Consider the following 8749-nt stretch of genomic DNA (forward strand, 5'->3'; position numbering starts at 1 on the left):
CCGATCAACTTCCCAAAGCTCATTTATAGGTATATGTGTGAGCCCCTAGATAGACCTAGGCTCTCACTCCCATACGGGATGTTATTCACTCTTCTTTTTAGGCAGTACGAGATTCCCATTCTTGAGAGGGAACCCTCTCGTGCCTTGCGATGGACTGATCGCTTATGTACGGGGACTATGCACAGGATGGGGTTTCGGAAGAGAGAAGGGATCTGGGTTAGGAAGTCCACTCTCACTGCTCAGACCACCAGACCATCACCCAGTCCTGAGCCAGATTCAGACTACCCAGACCTTCTAGACCATCCAGACCTCCCATCCACTCCTCCTGCTCCTACCACCTCTGCCGGACCTTCCTCCTCAGTTCCACCATCTATGGAGGTCCGTATTGATACAGAGCAGCTCCGGGAGCTGCGGCAGGAGATCGTCCGAGATCTGAGGGATGAGCTGCTTCGGGAGCTCCGAGGTGCGGTGCCTGCCCCCACTCCTGCACCCGTATCTTCTCAGTTGGTCCCTTCCTTGACAGCCGTGACTGACATGACGGCTCATGTACGGGAAGAGATCTACAATGTCCGGAGTTTGGTCCAGGCCCAGTTCCACAGCATGAGTGAGGTCACGAGCTCCACTCGACAGATGCGAGAGGAGATAGGTCGTGACATGCACACCACCACCGAGGGGGCCGAGCGCTTGGCGAATGTACTCATCGACAAGCTGGACGCACTTCAGACATCGGTGACTGGGCTTCAGGCGTCGGTGACAGAGCTCTCCACTACACATAGCAGAGCCACCACGTCTATTATCACGCAGCTCGGACATGTGACAGATGCAGTCACCCTCCTCATGGAGCAGAGCCGATTGAGAGGAGGAGCACCATCCTCGAGAGGAGGTGCCACATCCTCCAGAGGAGGAGATGCATCCTCGAGAGGGGGAGCTTCATCCTCCAGAGGAGGAGATGCATCCTCGAGAGGGGGAGCTTCATCCTCGAGGAGGACATAGATGTGTTTGAGTTTTGTTTTGTATTGTTTTACTTTACTTATTGTATGCTCAAATATACTTCAATTCATATCAATACAATGAGTAGACATCTTATCTTCAATTATGTGCCATTTGATGATTGGTTGTGCCATTGATTGTGGTTGATTACCTCCTTTTTGGTATGATGACAAAAAGGGGGAGAAATATGTATAAAATGTGTAAAAGGGGAGAAATATGAAAAAATATGTAAAAGAAATCAATGGAAATAAATAAAAAGATAAACTCTTAAAAACATACTCAAATTTGTTCTAAGTGGATTCGGTACCTCGAGGCTCATTATCTCTCTTTTGGGGCTCCTAATGGAGTAATCTCCAGAATCTATTCAAGGGATATTCGGAGATTAGCTGAATCCTACTCAAGAACAAATTGACAGATTTTTCCTCTAAAAACAAAAAATTCAGTTCAAAAACTTCAAAGCATTAAAAGGAAATTCAGAGAATCAAAACATAGTTGAATGCATATGTTGAGGGGGAGAATCTGAATTTTAATCAAGCTAAATCATTAATGACATATAAGCCAAACAATTGATTGCATACTATGAAGGCTTATATAATTCCAAATGAAAGGGGGAGCTTTAACTCCGAAATTTGCTGTTTCACTCCTTTCAAACTTGGATAAATTAAATTATCAGACATTTGAATTCATTTATGGATTTTATTTCATTATTTATTGAGCAAGTCATTTTATATATACTCAAAGTTTTGTCATCATCAAAAAGGGGGAGATTGTGGAGTGATTGATTAAAACCCCATTTGATTTTGATGAGCTCAAAGCATTTGAGTATATCTTATGATTACTAATGAATTCAATTGAGTGTTTCAGTGAAAATCCTGTCCAAGTGTATCTAGATTTGGTTCATAGTATTTTGGATAAGTTAAGAAGTCTGCTGAACCAAAGTCTGAGACTCGAGTCGACTCCCGAGTATCACGAGTCGACTCCAAGCGTATCAAGTTCACTGGCACGAGCTCGAGTCGACTCCAGATCAGTACGAGTCGACTCCGACTGAGAACAGACAGAAGGACAGAAAGCTTCATCTCAGAACCTGTCAACGAGTCGACTCCTGAAGTGCGCGAGTCGACTCCAATGTTCACCGAGTCGACTCCAGGAAAGTAAGAGTCGACTCCAAGCAGTCACAGGCAGAAAAGTCAGAGAACGATTTTCGGACTCTGAGATTCGAGTCGACTCCCGCAATACGCGAGTCGACTCCGAGACTGAGCGACCATCGACAGACAGAAACCATGTTACTGCCTCTGAGATTCGAGTCGACTCACAGACAGCTCGAGTCGACTCCGAGACAAGCTTCACGTCAAAAGGCAGAAGACCAATTTTCGGAAACTGAGAGCCGAGTCGACTCCAAGGAGGTTCAAGTCGACTCCAAGACTGGATGAGCCAAAAGACAGAGAATCGGGAGTTCGGGCTCTGAGATTCGAGTCGACTCCAAGGACAGTCGAGTCGACTCGAGTGGACAAAATTCAAAATTGGATCCACGGACTTCAGTGGATGAGCCGACTCCAAAATTGCCAGGTCAGCTCCAGAAGTTGGCGAGTCGACTCCGAGTCAAGACGAGTCGACTCCCAGTCGTGACGGCAACTTTAATTCAAATTTGGAACAGTTGCCGAGTCGACTCCGGAAAAGCTTGAGTCGACTCCCGCTACAGCCGAGTCGACTCCTGATCGCGCGAGTTGACTCCAACCCACCAACGGTCATATTGTCAAGCTGCGCAGAGTGTGCAGAACGGACAGAAAAAGTAGTGTAACGGCTAGTTTCCGTAGGGGTTGGCTTAAATAGCCACAGAAGACTGTAGCAAGGCAGAGAACAGATATTCCACTCCAAGCATTCAAGTTTTCAAGCTCTCCAAGTGCTCTTAAACGAAAAAGGGGAGATCTGCATTTACTGCTCCAACAACTTCTTCCCAACAATCAAAGCTTCCTCCTCCTGCATTCAAGTCGACTACTCTTTCAAGAGGAGACCGGAGTTCCAGAAGCCATACCTCTTCACCAGCTTAAAAGCGTTTGAGGGCTTCTAACTCCTTTATGATTATATTGTTTTAAATCTGCTTTTTGAGAAGCTATTTTCTGTTTTCTTCTATCTCTTGTATTTACTTGATTCAATCGGGGGATTGAATCAAGGGGTTTAAGGTTGGTTGGTGAGCCAAATTAAAACCAACGTGTGTAAGGGTTTGATTGTGAGCCCGGAAAAACAATCGGGGTTGGTTCTAGTCGGTGAGCCTGGAAAAACCAACCGAGTTCGTTGTGAGCTCGTAAAACAACAAGTTTGGTTGTGAGCTTGCAAAACAACCGGCTGTAATCCAAGGGGGTTATAGTGAAATTCCCAAGTGAGACTTGGGGAGTGGACGTAGGAGCAAGGGTTAGCTCCGAACCACTATAAAACTTTGTGTTTGTATTGCATTGTCTCTCATCTTCTTCCCCGCACACTACTCACAGCACTTAGCTTTAATTAAATAACTTGTTGTAGTTTTTAATTAACCACCCACAAAGTTTAAATTAGCCAAATTATTTTAAAACCCAATTCACCCCCCCCCCCCCCCTCTTGGGTTGTCTATCTGGGCAACATTTACCCTTTTCATTAGCCCTTGGAGCACCCCTTTCCTGATATGTGCTTCTATTTACAGAGATTTCAGATCTGAAAGCAGGGGCGTTACCTCGAGAAAATGGAACTCCTCGGTTGGTGCTGCGCTCGGGAAATCTTCGTGCAACCGGTGCTTGCGTAGGGCGTCTTTGTCGTAGCTGCGATTCAACTCGAATGGCGAGTTGGTATGCCTCCTCTAGGCTGAAGATGCGCGTCGTCATTAGCTCCCTCTTGATGTCATCCCTCAGCCCGGATCGGTACCGAGTTAGGGACTGTCGATCCGTCTCCGTGAGGTTGCTGCGGATCATCAACTCATGGAATCGGGCCGTATACTCCTCTACGGAAGAGCTCCCTTGACGAAGTTTCAGAAGTTCTTCGAAGAGTGTCTCCTCATAATGAAGGGGAAGAAACTTTTTCTTCAAACGAAGTTTCATCTCTTCCCAATCATTGATAGGGGGCTGTCGGAGTCGATGAAGCTTCTCTTCAACGCTATGCCACCATATGCGTGCTTGGCCCTTGAGCTTCATCTTCACGAATCGCACCTTGGTTTCATTAGGCATGCTGAACCATTCGAAGTAGTCTTCGAGAGACATCAGCCAATCCTGAAAGTGGGTTGGGTCCATGCTTTTACTGTAATCAGCAACTTCTACACGAATCCGCTTCATGATATCGTCGAGATCATTGCGCTCCCGCTGATTTTGATGAACATAGGGGTTTCTGAAATTATTCCCCATACGAGGAATGTTTGGAGGGGGCATCCGCTGACCCCTAGGTGGCCTTTGGGGTGATAGACCCCTAGGGGAGAATGCTTCAATGTCAGGGTCTTCTGGATTTTCAGGATGTGCAGGAACGCCATGATCATCTTCAAGATTGTTTTGCTCGGGGAAGAGACTGATAAGTGCTAAACAATGCATAAATTAATATCTTATTTATAGCACTTATCATTATTTTAATTCACATATTTTGTAAATTCAACCAAAAAAATGTATTACCTTCATGATTGCATTTTAATAAATTATCCAAGGTAATTCAAGTTTGATTTGATTATTTATTAATTAAGCTTAATGCATTCAGGTCGAGTCGAGCTCAATTAGGTAAAGCCTATGGACACTACAGCATCCTCCAGAATCGACTCCAAGAACTCTCCTCCAAAACCCAGTGCTTTCCATTAATTCCTGTTTCTTCACAATTTCACCTACTTCTCTTCCCACACTTTTCAATCATTTATTTCTCAGATCTTAAAGTATATCATCTATTCATCTATAGTTGCACAGATCTCAGAGAATTCTAGTCATTGGCCTTTTCCCAGCCAAATAGGATTAATTCCCCTGTTTCAAACGGTTCAATTCTCATCTTCCCAACCAAGCCAAATCAAATCCACAGATAAAATCCCAGCCGAATCTGGCACCTCCCAACGGCTCAGTATCCTCCAAGATCCTCCATCTTCATCCCATCATCCGCTTTAACTCCCCAGTTTCACGCGTCAGCATCCCAACGTCCCATGTTCTTCTCCGAACCCCAGCATCGGGCATGTTATCTTCCTTCTCCGTGTTCTTCTCAGCGGAACCAATTCTAGAACTCATCCTTATCTCCCAGCTCTCCTCTTCTTCCGGATTCCTTCCCGTCCAGCCAACGGAAACATCCCCGAAGGATGAGCATTCAAGCCGTTCTAACTCCCCTGTTTTCCAGCCATGCCGAGCATCACGGAAGAAGCTCACGCATGAATGATCCACATCGTCCGCAGTCCAAGGATTTCCTCCCAGTCGGATGAGCATCCAAACTTCTTCCCCTCTGCGTGAAACAGCATGATCCTATCACCTCCCAGATCCCCCAGCTCTCATCTCGTTCCCAGTTCATTCCCATCAACTTCAGTTCTTATCCACCGTTCACAGCCTCCTCTGCTTCCTTTCCATCCGCAAATATCCCACTACATCCACGTCACCAGCAACTCCAACGTCTTTCGGATCGTTCTCACATTCATTCCGTTTATAACTTGATCCCATGGGATCCCCTGTTCCGAGTTCATCCCTGTTTTAGCTTCAAAACATAGCTATATCCCAACCGAATCCATTCCTTCCCTGTTTCACACGTCTTCATCTCAATCAAATCCCCTGCATCCCAGAACAACCTCAAATCCCAGCATCCTTATCTCCTCCTGCATCCAATAGATTCATCTACGGATTCTCAAGCTTTCCAGCTTCTCCTGGAATCCCACCTCCTTCCGTTCGTGAACGTTATCCCAACTGCATCATCCCGCATCCAACCGAATCCCCGACTTCAGCTTTCTCTAGAATCACCCTCTCCCACGTCCAAGTAATCCATGGCCAATTGGATGATCATCCCAAACAACTGCCTCCTAGATTTCCTCTTCTGCGTTCATCCTCATCCACCGACTGCAACAAATCCATAGCGTCCCGTGTTCTCGCCAGCAGGAAAATCAAGCTTCAGCAGCCACGGATAAACTCTAAAAACCCAACACATCCAGCTTCAGCCGTTGATCCATCTTTATCTCAACTTGGAACAGGGGAGAGAGGGGGAGAAACGCAGCCTATAAAAGGCCCAGGTGTGAACCGAGAAGGCCATTCCTCCTTCCCCACCGGGGGGCATTCCCTCTTCCCCCACCGGGGGCTGCTCCCATCATCTCTCGGAGGCCAAATCCCACGGGAAGAAGAAGAAGTAAAGGGAGAGATAATAGTTTGGGATATTCTGGGAATTACTTCCCACAAAAAAAAAAGAGAGAAAAGAAATGAAATGATAAGAGGGGAGTTGCCGAAAGAAGAGAAGGAAGAAATGGGAGCCCACTGCTGTGCCACTGCTGCTGTCGCCCACGACTTCATGGAAGGCTGATCTCCTCTCCAGGGCTGGATGTAGCCCTAACAAAGGGCCAAGGGTTTTTATATTTTTAATTTCTATTCTTGGAGTTGTATAAACCTTATTCTGCTTCTAATGAATATTTTATTTCATCTCATATTTAATTTCTGTGATTTTAAATATGAAGTTTATACAACTGCTCTTCATGATCATTGAAGTAAAAATAAGATAGTTCATGCTTAAGGAAGATGCGATGTGCTACCACCTTAGATTAGGGTAGACATTTCATGCTAAACTAAAGATGGATTATGCCTAAATTACTTCTGTGAAATTTTATTCGAATGCTTATTAGGCTTGTAGCCAATTTGCATGTTAATCCAAGAATAAATTAAAATATAAATAACCCTTGTTCCGATGTTAGTGGTGAATTCCTTGCCCTAGGTTCTCCCAAATTGATATCATTTTAATTGCATTTTTTTATTCAATTGCTTAGTTTAATAGTCTTCACAAATTCTCTTCCTTTCAAATATTTTTATTTTTAAGAAAAACAACTATACCCCAATTCCTGTGGATCGATACCCGTAGTCACTATCCTACCAGATACGTGCTATTGCGTGGTCTTTAAAGTTGACTATCAATTTTTGGCGCCGTTGCCGAGGATTGCTAGCATAGTTGTTTTCCTTTTCATTAAAAAAAAAAAACTTTCAAAAAAATATATATATATTTAAAATAAAATAAAAATATTTTCTATTTTTGTTACTTTCCTTATCTCTTTTTTCTTTTACTAATTTTTGATTTTTCTCTTGATTTTTCTTGATCAGGAATCGAAAAGAAAATCTGGGACGATCAAAAAGGGAACTGCTGGAAAAAGAATGCTGTCGAGGTTTGAGTAAATTTTTTTTCAAAATTGCTGGGGAAATTCCCTTTGGTAACCTCTAAACCTTTCTTATTTAAATTCCCTTTTGTGGTGATTGTTTGATTTTAAATTCAGTAAAAGTGTGAATACATGCTTGATACACATACACCAATTAATCTGCACATAGTAAGGGCAATCACTCCAACAAGATAAGAACTGGATTTCATCACCAGATTCTTGCCCAAATTAGGTGAATCAATTCTCACATAGCTATCACATTAATTAAAATCAATTAGACGTTGGCCCCTAGGGACATTCGAGCTCAATAGGACGAAGATCACCGAAAGTTGCACCAATTTCGCTCTATGGCTTAGTTGATGTCTAGGCAAGCTTTGTCCCAAGGGAGACAGTTCATCTGTTCGAGGCAAGTGGTTTTTAAGTGGGACCTTTGCAACGCATCGTGACCCCCCCACTTACCTGGGAGCTTACCTGGTCAACTTAGTTCATTAGACCGGATTGGAGGCTTAGGTGCCCTCTTCAAACTAGTTAGGAGCTGTCTAGTGATTTTAGGATAAATATAAGGAATTGATGTGTTTTTCTTTTAATGCATGCTTGGCCCATTTTGACTTTGATATCGACAAGACCATAGAGGCAGTCAACTCCGTGCTCGATAATCAGTCTCCCATAAATTTTCTTCTTTGGAAAACTCGGCATGAACCCGGCATGATATAATTAAGGATGCACTGCGTCTGGCTGAAGACGTTAAACTTAGCGCTTGTTGGGAGGCAACCCAATTCTCATAGATTATTTTTGCATATTTTCTTGTCGCATTTTTTTTCAGGAGTCCTCATATTACTGATGCAACTACGGTAAAATGCTTCTATCCTCCATATGCATCATATTTTCGTCCAAAATAAAAAAATATATAAAACAATAAAAATAATAATATAATATTCAAAAAAAAAATTCATCAAAAAAAAAAACATTGAGGACAATGTCTGATCTAGGTTGGGGGGTATAGGATTCGAATTTTTGAAGAAATTTTTTGCATTTTCACATTTTTAAGTGAATTTCAAAAAAAAAAGTGAATTTCAAAAAAAAAAAAACACTAATTTCTAGGCCTTAGTGCTGACATGATAAACACACAAAGTATATAAAATCTAAAAAGCCCAATGACTAGTCAGCAGTAAGTCAATTTGAGTTCTTTTTAAAAGTTCTTTTAGCGAGTTGTAAGATAATTTTTACTTTGAAATTTCACAACACGTATGGCCTGCACTTCTAAGGGTTAGGTTTAACATGATGTTGTTAAGTCTGGTAGCAACTTTGAGTCCTGATGAATCATACCTATCTAATTCGCTATTTAAAAAAAAAAAGGAAGGGAAGTGAATTTGTCAGGTACATCGAAAAGGGCTACCTATTGTCAAAGGTCAGCGGGCTTGCAATGATGAATCCGAGCATAGG

Source organism: Phoenix dactylifera, chromosome 18 (genome assembly GCF_051530095.1).
Source record: "Phoenix dactylifera cultivar Ajwa chromosome 18, Ajwa_hap1_PhDact_Kaust_v1.1, whole genome shotgun sequence".
Taxonomy (NCBI): domain Eukaryota; kingdom Viridiplantae; phylum Streptophyta; class Magnoliopsida; order Arecales; family Arecaceae; genus Phoenix; species Phoenix dactylifera.